General features: G+C 40.7%; 1 protein-coding gene across 1 annotated transcript in view; it reads left to right on the top strand.

Annotated features, from left to right (window-relative positions):
* LOC119495340 (protocadherin-15-like) overlaps positions 1–12,711 on the top strand; it is a 306,048-nt gene that overhangs the window by 34,153 nt on the left and 259,184 nt on the right. The window contains exon 2 of the mRNA XM_037781701.1: positions 5,148–5,205. The gene's annotated coding sequence lies outside the window, so the exon portion shown is untranslated. The remainder of the gene's footprint in view (positions 1–5,147; positions 5,206–12,711) is intronic.

The following is a 12,711-nucleotide window of genomic DNA, read 5'->3' as shown; positions in this document are numbered from 1 at the left end:
TAAAGTTAAAGTCAACCACGACCGTTGCCTTACCCTACCTAAGTGGTTGTGTTGCCTAAACCTAACTTCCTGTGAAAACGGAACTTTATTTTGAAAGGACACTTTGCTTGTAACGAACGTATATTGGCAGACCAACCCTGGTGAGTCCAAAAGTAACACAAGAGGGGTAGCTACCTCGGTCTCCGATGCCGAGGTGCATTGACCGAACGGCAGTATTTGACAAGTTGGGAGTGAGAATGTGTTGGTTTTGGTTAACTTAACCATACAGTATAAAACTTAAAGGAATAGTTTGCCGTTTTGGGAACTATGCATGGATCTGAACTCTCATATCTTACTGTTACATACGAAGCTACAGCCAGGAGACAGTTATCTTAGCTTAGCATAAAGGCTATAGGAGCTGGTGGAAACGAGCTTGGTTCTATCTAAAGGTTAAACAAATCCACATACAAGCACCCCTAAACCTTAAAAAAGTAATTAGGCAAAGTTATATCTTGACAGTTTTGTTTCCTTCTGCTTTCAGTCTTTATGCTTTCATATTGAATTGACAGACATGGGAGTGGTATCAATCCTCTTATCTCTTGGCAAGACAGCAAATAAGCGTATTTTGGAGGGAGGCCTGAAGCGACGGGCTGTCAGTGTTGCAGACGATCTCCTCGCTAGATTTAGTGACTTTTTGGAGCTAGTGCCGCTACTTTCATTGTGAAAGAGTTGGCAACACTGGGCTGGGTTTTTCGGTTGGATCATTTTTAAAATCAAGTGCACTTTTGCTATTTTCTCAGTATTACCAACCCTTCCTGTAACTCATGTGTTAGGCTATTTTTGGAATACACTCAAACCACCAATTTTGTCATTCAGGTACGAGGCCCCGAGATAAGATTGCCAAATGGACATCTACAACCGCAACTGCCTTAAGGAGAAGACATTTCAAAAGGCAGAGAAAAGCACCATATGGTCTCAACAGAGAGGCTGTACACTTGAGATATTGCCAGTTTATGTGCAAGATGGCCAAAAAAAACAAAAGGGATTTCTACATCTTATATGGCATTTGGCAATATGTTAAAAAATGTTATAGGACTAAACAGCCGTTTTAATTTGACACTTGACCTGTATTTTCTAAATAAATACTAGTACAACCTAGAAAATAGCCTACTGGATACACTTGGCAGTTCAGCTGCTGTGAAAAGCAACTACTTGCATTCAAACTCTGTCCATCTCTTCACTCCTTATTTCTCTCATATTTTCCCTCCCACTCCCCGACTCTGTTCCTTTGCTGCTTCCCCTCTGCCTTTTCCTTTTTCATGTTCCCTTTCTCACCCTGTGTCTATCATTTCCTTTTCTCTCCCTCTCTCTCTCTCTCTCTCTCTCTCTTGCTGCCTTCTCTTTTCTCTTGTTTCCTTTGAAGTGCTAAACAATGAGAGGGCTTCACTCCCTGTTAAGCTCGTAGGGAAATCCAGGCTGAAACTGCATGGCACACAGTGCAGCGAAGCAGAATCTTGTCCTTGGGACCACGGGGGGGTGGGCGGGGTGGAAGGCAGCATCAGAAGTATAGTCAGCATGCGGTGACAGTGACAATGGCTGCACAGAGCCTTGATCCTCCGAGCCTTCACCAGACTACATCAGCACAGCGTGGCTGATGAGCGCTGTGACTCATTTTCCGGAGAACATGCCTTTCTGTGCTCGTGGCTCTGATTGTTGAACCTTGACAACTGTCCGTTTCTTGACAGGATGTGTATACGAGACTATCAGGGTGTAATTATGGAGACCGGGAGATTTACATGCCAGGGTTCCTATTGACTGTAATTATTGAGTTTACAGCATGTCTGCGTATAGAGGAGAAAGACAATCACTCGTCCTTCCATTGTCTTTGTCTTCCCCCTCCTGTCTTTTGTCCTTGCATGCAGCCGCAGACACATCCATGCAGTGATGAATGCTATTCATTACTAAAAGGACGGAACGGGAAATGAAGCAAAATGAGCGCATTGGGAAGCAATCCGTGACTGTGGCATATACTATCGTCTGCTGAAACATCTGAGACATGTGTTTATCCACTCCCACATGTTTCCTTGAAGCTATATCACACAGTTGCTCACATTTTTTGCTGTATGCACCTCCCTTTTCAAAATCTGATACAGCCTCTCTCCTCTACAATTTCCTCTCCTGTGTGTCTTTTTCTCTCATATTCATACACGCTAATGCCAACACTGCGTGATGTTCTTTTATGTGGCCCTTGATGAATTTCTAAAGTCAATCTGTCTCTTAGAGCAAGCTCTATAATTCACCCTCCATCAGCCACCCTTAATGCAAGCAAATGCCTTCCCTCCTCCTCATAATGACGTGAGTGATTCCACATAGGGATTTGTGATGACAACTTGACATTTCACATTTATTTCCATGAATCAAGAATGTTATTGAGTTCATATCTGTCTAGAAAAAGGCATATGTAGCATATTTGCTTTTTCTCTGCCTATAAATACATGCAGTGGTGTTTGTGAAGCATGTGGGTAAAGAAGATTACTTCATTCTCAGTGAGGCTTTGCAGTTTCATCTGATGGCCGTTTAATTTGTTTGATCACTCTGATGAGATGACAGTCTTATGGGTCTATCCAAGCTGATAGAATTGCCTTAATTCTTCAGTTCTCTGCAGGTCATTTCACTCCATTAACAACTCAATTTGATAATTGCGGTAGGCTATAGGGTTTGAGAGACTGACATCACGGTGCAGGTCATTGATAACTGCATAATGCATTAACAGATATCTGATTAGTTAATAAGATGGTATTCTCATGTCAACAAATTGTCTTGACATTATATGAGTGATGTTAATGTGAACCTTGTAAAGGTATGAGGGACTGATCCGGGATCGTTGGCTATATTAGTCCTGTATGACATTTCATAGTCCTACTAACACTCAAAGATTCATAAAATGTATGGGGAAATCTGTGACAAGACAAACTGTTTTGTTTTTTTAATTCACAAGATGAATTAACAAATAATAAGGCAATCATTACAATTACAAAGTTATCATCCTCAAAACTGATCAGGTATCACAATAGACATAAATCATTTACACAGATAATTAAAAATGAATAACAAAAATGTTAGCAGAATAAATCATAAAAAACACAACATAAATCAAACAAAGTTAAAAAAAAAAGTTAAGACAAGACAAACAAACTCTTTAGATGGATAAGGCAATCATCCTAGTGACTTAATGCAGGAGAAACAATGTCAGACAAACAAGAGTAATGGCCATGTAGGGCTGTTCTCATGCACAGTGGCGTTTTTGAGCTAAATACGAACGATAGCATGCTAACATGTTCACAATGACATTTCAAACATGAATTGAAAACCTCTGAACGGTGGTGTATGTATCACAAGCCGCCGACTGCAGGTGTTGAAAGTGACCAATCAAAGGAGGGAGGCATCAGCCACAAGCTGTATCCGAAACTGCATACTACATACTACTGATGCACGCAGTATGCAGTATACAGTACATACTGGATGCTGCGTTCATCAGTAGTATGCAGTATGACTAAGTTAAAGTGATTTATTTTGCAGTATGCTAGATCAGGCTTTAGCCTTTAAACCAGCTCTTAAAGCAGGACAAAAAAAAGAACTCGTACCACTATTGCAATATTATCGATAAATACAATTGTTGTTTATGTTATGTTTGTATACTTTATAAGATACTGCAGGTTTAAACTATTTATTCTAACAGCTCATAGTGAAATAAGACAAACAGCATCATCAACGAGGGGAGACGGTAAATATAAAATATTGCTCGACAAAATTTATATTACTCAAACTGCTTTTTCAGTTACAGAAACAACAGTGGAATGATCTCCCTACAAATATTAGAGTAATGTTAAAGGGGGTCATGTTGTCTCAGTTGGTATCTCTCTGCCCCGTCAGCTCCCAAGCCACTCAGCTGCTCTGTGAGCGACTGGCGAGCGAGCTATGCCCGCGGCTAACCGTAGAGCTTTTCAACTCCAAAAAGGCAGATAACCACAGGTTCCCCTTAATTTATAATGGACATTTGTGTTCTGATATTTAAACAAACCATCTGTCAACAAGGAAATAAAAACCCCTCATCTACGAGACCAGTCTCTTGAGAACTCCCGCCAGCTCATAGCGGTCTGTGAGCGTTAGAAGTCCAGGGTTGCCCAACATTTTTGAAATTTTGGTCAAAAACTGTGATTTTTTCGACTTCAATTTCCTTTACGGAGCAGAACTCAAAAACGATTTAACTTTGGAGCTTCAAATTTGGTGTGATGGTTGACAGTGTGGTCTAGTTGTGCCTTTTAGGGTTTAGAAGTCCAGGGTGCCCACCATTTTTGAAATATGTCCAATCCTAACTGGCCCTGGCTGAAACCACAACATTTTCCATTGTAAAATTGTTTCTATCTGTGTTTTTTCTTATTTTATACTGTTACTCAAAGATCATAGTCAGCATCAAGGTTGAGTTTATTGTACCCAAAGACAAAACTGTCTTGCAGACAAAATAATTAAAGCTCCAAACTAAACAGCATGAACAGAAAAAAAACAGAAAGACACCTCTCTTTGTGTCTATTCAGAAAAGGTGATGATGCAGGTTTGGCCTTTATGCACAACGAAGGTCTTTAACAGCGTGTTGCAACAGTTGTTTAACACAACGGTGCAACATTTCTCTCACAGTGTCCAGTGTGCTGTGTCTAAAAGGGTTCAGCTTTGGTCCAGAAAATATGATTTGAATCGGATAAAACTCAAATCAATCAGACTAATTATGCCAATTTCCCAGCCAAGATAAAAATTATCATAGAGGCACGGTATCTGAATAATATCACCCAGGATTCACCAGTATATTCTCATACAGTATAAGGCTACTCTCCATCTTTGCACAAGACAAACTCCGATGTTTGTAGGGCACTGGGCAGCTACAGTACTGTATGCATCACTGAACAGTATAATGGAGACTGACAGGAAATGTGGGAGTCTGATAGGATATTATCTGAGAATGAGATTATGAATTACACTCATATTCACAAATAAGTGAGAAGATGATTGCGCTGCAGTTGGCTGACTCTGCATTTGTTTCTATGTAGATGTTATGAATTGTTTTACATTGTGTACTTTATGGATCTAACACCTTCCTTCTCTTTTCTGTGTAGGTGTGAGTGAATTTGACTAAAGGGCGAGATGTGGTGTGATCACAGGAACTCAAATCAGGTATGTCTTTCTCAGATTTGTCTGTTGCGTGCATGTTTGTGTGCATTAGTGGACTTAGAGTGGGGCATCCCAGAGACATAGCCTACTGAATCGTGACAGGATGGACCGTGGAGGTTTTTAAAGCATTGCTTTGCTATGTTTTATTGATGTCGCAAAGATGATTCGCCCTGACATTTGCTGAAGTCTCAAGCAAATCTCTTGCCATCATAAAACATAAAACAGCTTGTCCAGGGTCCACTTGGTAAATATTTAAGGGGTCCCCCCCATCAGTTTTGACCAGCGTCCAAGGCCCAGGTTGTGTTGTCTTTAGAGTAAGACTTTTACTGTTATTAGGTCCACCCTTACCTTTAAAGCTAGGACAGGAACTAGACTCCAAAACAAACAACACACATTTGAGCCATTGGGACTCAACCACACAGCCTGGCACCAGAAAAGTGGTTAAGATCTGCATAGAGCTGCAGGTCTGTGGAGTTAATTTCCAGTGGGATTCACAGTACCAGCTACCATTTCCTGTTGCAGAGAATTATTGTATTCACTAAGTGGAGCCAGCTACAGTATGTGTTTGGCCTCAACCTTAAGGACTCTTCACATTTTGCTGTTAAGAGGTTTCTAAGACACTTTGACTCAACAAGCCCCAGACCTCTGATTGATCCCCGCCTTCATTATTGTCTCAACAGAATCTCTGTTCATGTGATGATTTAGTCTTGGCAGTTTGTTCTTTGGCTGGACCACAGAGGGCCAGCCCTACAAAAAACGCAAAAGTCTGTCACTGAGTGACTGACTGAGTGATGAAGATACACGATTGGTCAGCCAAACAGTCCGTTACGCAAATGAGCCCGTCCAGCACGACGCATCCGGCTCAAGAAACTTGGACCAAGCTGTCAAACTAGGCAAACTAGTTCTAAAATGAAACGAGACTCAGCAGCGGCATCGCCTACTTCTCGCTTCAAATGTTTTCAGAAGTAGATTTTGGTGGATTGTTTAGACAGAATAACAGGAAGTTAAGCAGGCCGCCATGTTGTTTCATGTTTCAAATGGCAAGCAGACAACCAGGGACCAATCAGGTGCATTCCACGATTGGGTACGTCATCGCTTGAAAGGTCAGTTGAGTGGAGCAGCGCGTCCCCTAGTGTCCTCGCCAGACCTGGGCGACATGTACTGCTGGATTTAACATTATAGACGTGACCACTGAGTACTTGTAAAACAATCTAGCCACAAATTCTGACCATGCACCGTCCAGTCAAATACTCGGTTTTGACGGAGTCTTGTTTTGTTGCTGAAAGGGGTGAAACCAGCAGCACATGTTGATAGTCAATATCTGTATCCTGATTGGGCGAGGGAGGCATTTAGAAGACAAAGCAGTTGATAGAGCGGGAACTGCTGCCTGTGCGGAACTAATGAGGAAACATTGTGTTTTTATAATAAATGAATTAAACAGATGTTAGACTGTTTTAAACAGTTACATTCTTCATAAACCAGATTGATGTAACTGACTGACAACTTAATGTTAGCCATGCTAGACGGAATGAGAAGTGACATGTCAGAAATCAATCGATTTGGGGGTCTTCTGCTTAGTAACAGCAGTTCTGTTAAGTACAAATCTCTATCTGTGCCGGAGGGTGCCACACTCAAACTGAGATTGATGTAATTATTGGTAAAATGAATATAAAAATGGCTTTTCACACCAGGTGCACAAGATTTTTTTTGATATTTTTTGTTGTGTAAAATCTTTGTACTACTGTGAATTAATGCAGGTTTTCACAATTTCTTCCCAGCAAAAAAGTCTTTTCATAGCTGCCAGATGCAAGTACTCATATATATTGCAAATGCAAATTAGGACTCATATGTTGATGATTTAAATTTATCTCTCTCGGTGCGTCTCTTTTTTTAACCGTCTCATTCACCCTCTCAGTTTCCCCCATTTCTTTGTTGTGTAAATAGGAAAAGTCTGGTGTAGACTTTAGCTTTTGGTCCAACACTTCTAAAGGTAACAGGCCCAGTAACTTATACACACACACACACACACAGAAGGACTATGCACACAGATTTGCAATCCGCATACTGAGTGACAGGTTCAGAGTTTGTGTGTGAAGTGAAGAACTAGAAGGAGGGAGAGGAGAGATGGGATGAGTAAAGAGGCAGCGGTGCAGGAAGTGGAGCATGTGCCACAGCATATAGGGGACATACACTGAGCGAGTGGTTGGTGCATGAGGGGAGCTGATGAGGTTCAGATGGTTATACTCATAGATGGCATGTTCGGTCAAGCACATGGCACAGACATCCTGCTCACATGGTGCTAAGATGGGGATCAGAATCAGAGATTGGGCATACAAGTCAACCTTATATGTGTAAGAACGTGAAATCACAGCTGAGGTTGCCTTAGTGGCTTCAGCTCAATGGTCTTAATGAAAGGACTATTGTATGCCTTCACTACATCATAGAGGAGTCACTGACGGTGTGATTTGTTTTCGGGGCCATATATAGCCGAACCAGAGACTCATCTCATTAATCACATTTGTCACTGTTGTCTTTCAAAACAGTCCCTGCCTCTTCATTTACCTTGCATGACAGCTGGATTCTCGCAATGTCACAAGATCATCGCATGAATCGCGGGATCACATATCACACGAAACATCTATCTTGTCAGGCTTCAATTCATTTTGTTTCGTTTGTGCCAGGCAGGCCAGAGCACGGACCAATCAGCGTCCTGTAGGGCTGGACAATTAATCCAATTTTATTTTCAATTATGATTTTTGGCTTCCAACAATTCCAACATTATATTAATATTGTGATATGAGTCTAGATATCGCCAAAATTAATTGACAATCGTAATATGGCATAAGTGTTGTCTTTTCCTAGTTTCCAAGGCCGCATTACAGCAAAGTGATGTAATTTTCTGAACTTACCAGACTGTTCGAGCTGTTCTATTACTTGCCTTTACCCACTTTGTCATTATATCCACATTACTGAGGATTATTTATCAAAAATCTCAGTGTCTAAATATTTTGTAAAAGCACCAATGGTCAGCCCTCCAATATCATTGCAATATTAATATCGAGATATTTGCTCAAAAATATTGTGATATTTGATTGTCTCCATATCATCCAGCCCTACCCATGTGGCGGTGCGCTGCAACCGGCTCTACGTCACATTTGAAAGGCCCGGGGTGGAGGAAGGTCGTGGCTCCGGCCGTAAGCTTTACAGTACCCCTCGCCCGGACTTCGTCGCTTCCTATTCATATCCATACAACCACTGTATGATTATGGCAGCTGCTAAAGAGGTTGGCGTAGATGCTGCAATAGCATCAGTTATATCAGCACTGGAGAGTATTTCTTCATTGGAAAAAGAACAAAGAACGGCACTGAAAACAATGTTTTTGTCTCTTCTCCCGACTGGTTTCGGCAAGAGTTTGATTGACGGATGATTCATCCAATCACCTGCAGAGTATTTTTTGAAAGTGCCTGCCTTTTTCGAAAAAAGTTTCCAATGACGGCTCCTCAGATGGTTCTGTGTAACAAACCATCTGACGCATCAGGTTACCTCTTCGTGGCGTTTCAATCAGAATAGATGCGGGCGAGAATAACGTTGCCTTTGAGGAGATCCAATTCAGCGCTCTTCTTCTAGAGCTTTGCTGTAACACTTATGTAATCTCTCTCATCACTCAGACCCTGCATGCATCTCGCTGAGAAAGCAGTAATCAGTGCACGGTTTTACTCTGCCTCACAACCTTTAATGGGATGTTAAAAACTGTGGCATGTTTATGACTGTTGTTTCACTCATCTCCAATTTCATTTGGATGTTTCCAGTAGGCAGAACACAAACTACAATTGAGGGAGGCTGTGCTGTCTGACAACTTTTTTCTTGTGTGTGTGTGTGTTTGTGTGTGTCTTTGCATCCTGTAAGCTGTGCTATATTGACCTGCGGTGCACCTGGAAGTGGGTTTTAAAGGGTTCAGGAAACACAAGAGGTGTGTGGGTGCAGAGCACACAGCAGGATGAAATTGCTGGAATAATGTGTTTGTTTGCAGTTTTGCAGTGAAGCTGGCCAAGTATCTGAGTCCAGTTATTCTGTATTTCTTTTAGCCTATATTTCACTGTGAAGCAGCACTGTATCTTAGGTGTACATTGCTGTGAAGCTATGGCGGCATGCGAAGTGAGAATCTATTAATGTCGGTAGTGGCCAGTAACACATTGTACTGTACATTGAAAGAAAAGGACTTTCAGTATCACGTGTTGATCTTTCCTTTGAATTTCCTCATGAATAGTTTTTGAGATAAAGCAGGTGTACTTATTGAGCTCCATACTCCGCTGATAAGATCATCAGGTCATGTGTTTCCGGTTGAGATCGCTGCCTGCAAGTATTTCCACACCAAGTCTGAAAAAAAGTGACATATTTGAACGAAGCCTTGCAGCTAAATCCTTGTTTCTAATTACACTGCTTGCAAAGCAAAGATGTCATTTTGTGTGTTGGAAAAAACATTTGGAATTCTGTTATTGTCAAATCTGTTGAATGGCGTTACAAGGGCAAAGAAAAGGCTGTTAGTCATTGTCATCGTCATATTATTTTGTGAATTATTGTTATTTTCAGTCATCGTGACAGACTGAGGTCATCAGTAACAACAGAATCTGTCAGATAGAGGTGAATGACAGGAACAGGGAAGAGATTTAATGGCCCTGTAAAAAACAAAACCCATAATCCCACCTCAGACACGCTGCCATTTGGTAAAACTCACCATTCTCTTGTGGCCTTGCCAATATAGATGACCTCAATACTTTATTTTTCTTGTGCAAAGAAGCATAATATGCCCATAGTAATCACTGCTCGAGCTCAAACTATTGCTGATAGGGCTGCAGCTATCGGTCATTTTAGTAATCGAGTATTCTACCGATTATTCCATCGATTAATAGGATAGGAAATACTTTGTCTTTATTATTAAAGCAATAGTAAATATACAAAAGAGAGAATAAGACCGGACTCTTAAAATGAACAACTAATTAGTCTCCTTTTATGAAAAATCCACATATAATATGTGTCAAAACTAAACCCATTTAGTGCATTTAAGTGCCATATTACAGTTTTGGGTGTAAAGTAAAATATTTTCTGAAATGCAAACAAATAAATAAAAATAATAATACTAAATCATTTAAAATTACTTTAAAACAATGTGCACATCTTATTGGCTACTCCTATAAAGGTACTGTAACTTTAACTGATCAAACTGTGATGATGTGTTCAAATTCAAAATTGATATTAATTAATTAATATTCAGGGATCTTTCTCCCTGTGTGCTCTCGCTGCACGTCTGCATGTATGTTTGCAGATATGCAAAAAGAAACAGCAAAATAGTAAACTGCAGAAATATATTTTTCTTATTTTTTGGAATATTTTAGATTTTTCTCATTTCAAGTTTAATATAATTTGGTTTTATGTGATTCTAGTAATGGTTATATTTACATTTCCTGTTAAGTTAAGGGCTCTAAAAACTGGTTATTCAGTGACTTTTACTGCATACCAATGAAAAGGGTTACCTTGCACGATTCTTACAGCCACCAGCCGCAGTGGCAGGTGGACACAGAAGTTCATTTCCAACCCTTGTAGATGCTGCAGTCGCGTCAGTTCTATCAGATCTGGAGAGTAGTTCTTCTTCATTGAAAGAAAAGCAAAGACGACACTGAAGGATTTTCTCATTGGAAAATATGTTTTCGCTCTTCTCCTGACTGGCTTCGGCAAGAGTTTGATTGACAGATGGTTCATCCAATCACCTGCCAAGTATTTTTTTTGAAAGTTCCTGCCCAAACAGTTTCCAACGAGTGATTCCATCTGGCAGGTCAGGTTACAAAAAAGGTGAAACTTAACTTTGTTACAGAACTTAACCATTATGTCCACGCACAAAAGAATTCAACCTTTTTGCATTCACAGATGATTTTTTTTTAAAGGAAAATATATTTTCAAGACATGCTGAGAACAATGTAGCCCTCTTTTCCATGTCTGCTCGTCAATGAGCCGGTGTGTCTGTGGTGAAAGGGCATATTCAGGAGACCCATTATCTGACAAGTAATGAAATGCATGAGTCTCTACTGCTGCTAAGCCCAAAGCTATGATTACATGGCCAAATTCCAATTCACTTCGTTTGCTGTTCGTCTGACAGCTGTCTGTCTCCGGTCCTGTTCTCCCTCCAGTGTATTCTAGATGTTACGAAATCGGCTCATTCCGCCGCCTTCAAATCCAATCTCTGTCACGTCACATCTGTCTGATCGCCAGTGTGAAAGGCGTTTATAAATGTCTGAGATTACGTGTTATTCATCACACGCATGCATGTACACACACACACTAACACTCAGAAAACAGGAAAGAAGTGAGCACGAAAATGAAGTTGCAGCGTCCATTCGGGGTGTTTGCAGTTGGAAATGACAGACTGATTTTAATAGATGAGGTGTGTTCCTCTGAGAGCCACAGCTATTATGCTAGTGGAAATAAAACGGCCCGAATAAAGTCCAGATAGAGAACAATGTAAACTAAGCACATTTGGCTGAATCTGGAGTTTTCTTTTGTTTTTTTGCCTCACATGAACACAAACAGTGAGGCAGATTTAGCTATCTGCTTACTGGGCACACAGGTCAAGGGCGTTTTTCAGTGAAAGGAAGTTTTTAAGCTTTTGTTCTCTCTCTCCCCTCCTCTCTGTATCTGCCGTTACTTCTTTATCTCAGCCCCATCTCAGCCTTATCTTCAGATAGCATCTACGTCTTTTATCTCCTTCATCTTATCTGTAGAGCCAGACACAAGGAATTGCAGTGCAAGAGAGAGAGAGATAAAGGGAGAACAGGACTCACATAATTAGGGACAGCGGGGGAGAGATGGAGAATAAATGGTGTAAGAGAATGAAAAACAGAAGGATTCAAAGGTTTTCTGGACATGCTGTTAAAGCTAGGGTAGGCAGGTTGAAGAAAATGTGATTTAAAAAAAAAAAAGTTATTTTTATAAAACGGTCACTATATCCTGACAGTAGTGCATGAGACAGGTAATCTGAAAAATAAATGTTGTGCCTCTGTGTCCTCCTGTGTCCTCCGGTGCTCTTAATGGCATCTGCAAGATTTCACAGACCTGAGGAAAATATCCAATCAGAGCCGAGCTGGACCCTGCCGTCTCTGAGCAGCGAGCCATGTTGAGATCAGCTGAGGAAATACCAAGCACCGCCCACCAGCCGGAGCACACTTTCTCATTTTACAGCTAAACAGTACACTACAAGATGTTTCTGAAAACATTTGAGGAGAGAAATAGGCATTGCAGTAACAGAATATCAATTGAGCCAATAGGAACGCTCTCTCTCTGAAATGACCTGTGATTGGCCAAAGTCTCCCGTCATGGGCTAGATTTTTTAAAGCCTGAAAACAGAGCCATGAGGAGGTTCAGAAGTCTAGTTTTCTCTCAGAACACTTGAATTACAATATGTTGAAAGTTTATTATGGAATCTTTGCCCAATGATACCAAAAATATTCTGCCTACTGC

Source organism: Sebastes umbrosus, chromosome 10, assembly GCF_015220745.1.
Source record: "Sebastes umbrosus isolate fSebUmb1 chromosome 10, fSebUmb1.pri, whole genome shotgun sequence".
NCBI classification, from domain to species: Eukaryota; Metazoa; Chordata; class Actinopteri; order Perciformes; family Sebastidae; genus Sebastes; species Sebastes umbrosus.
The sequence above is the reverse complement of the archived record's forward strand: the minus strand, read 5'-3'. Positions and strand labels throughout refer to the sequence as shown.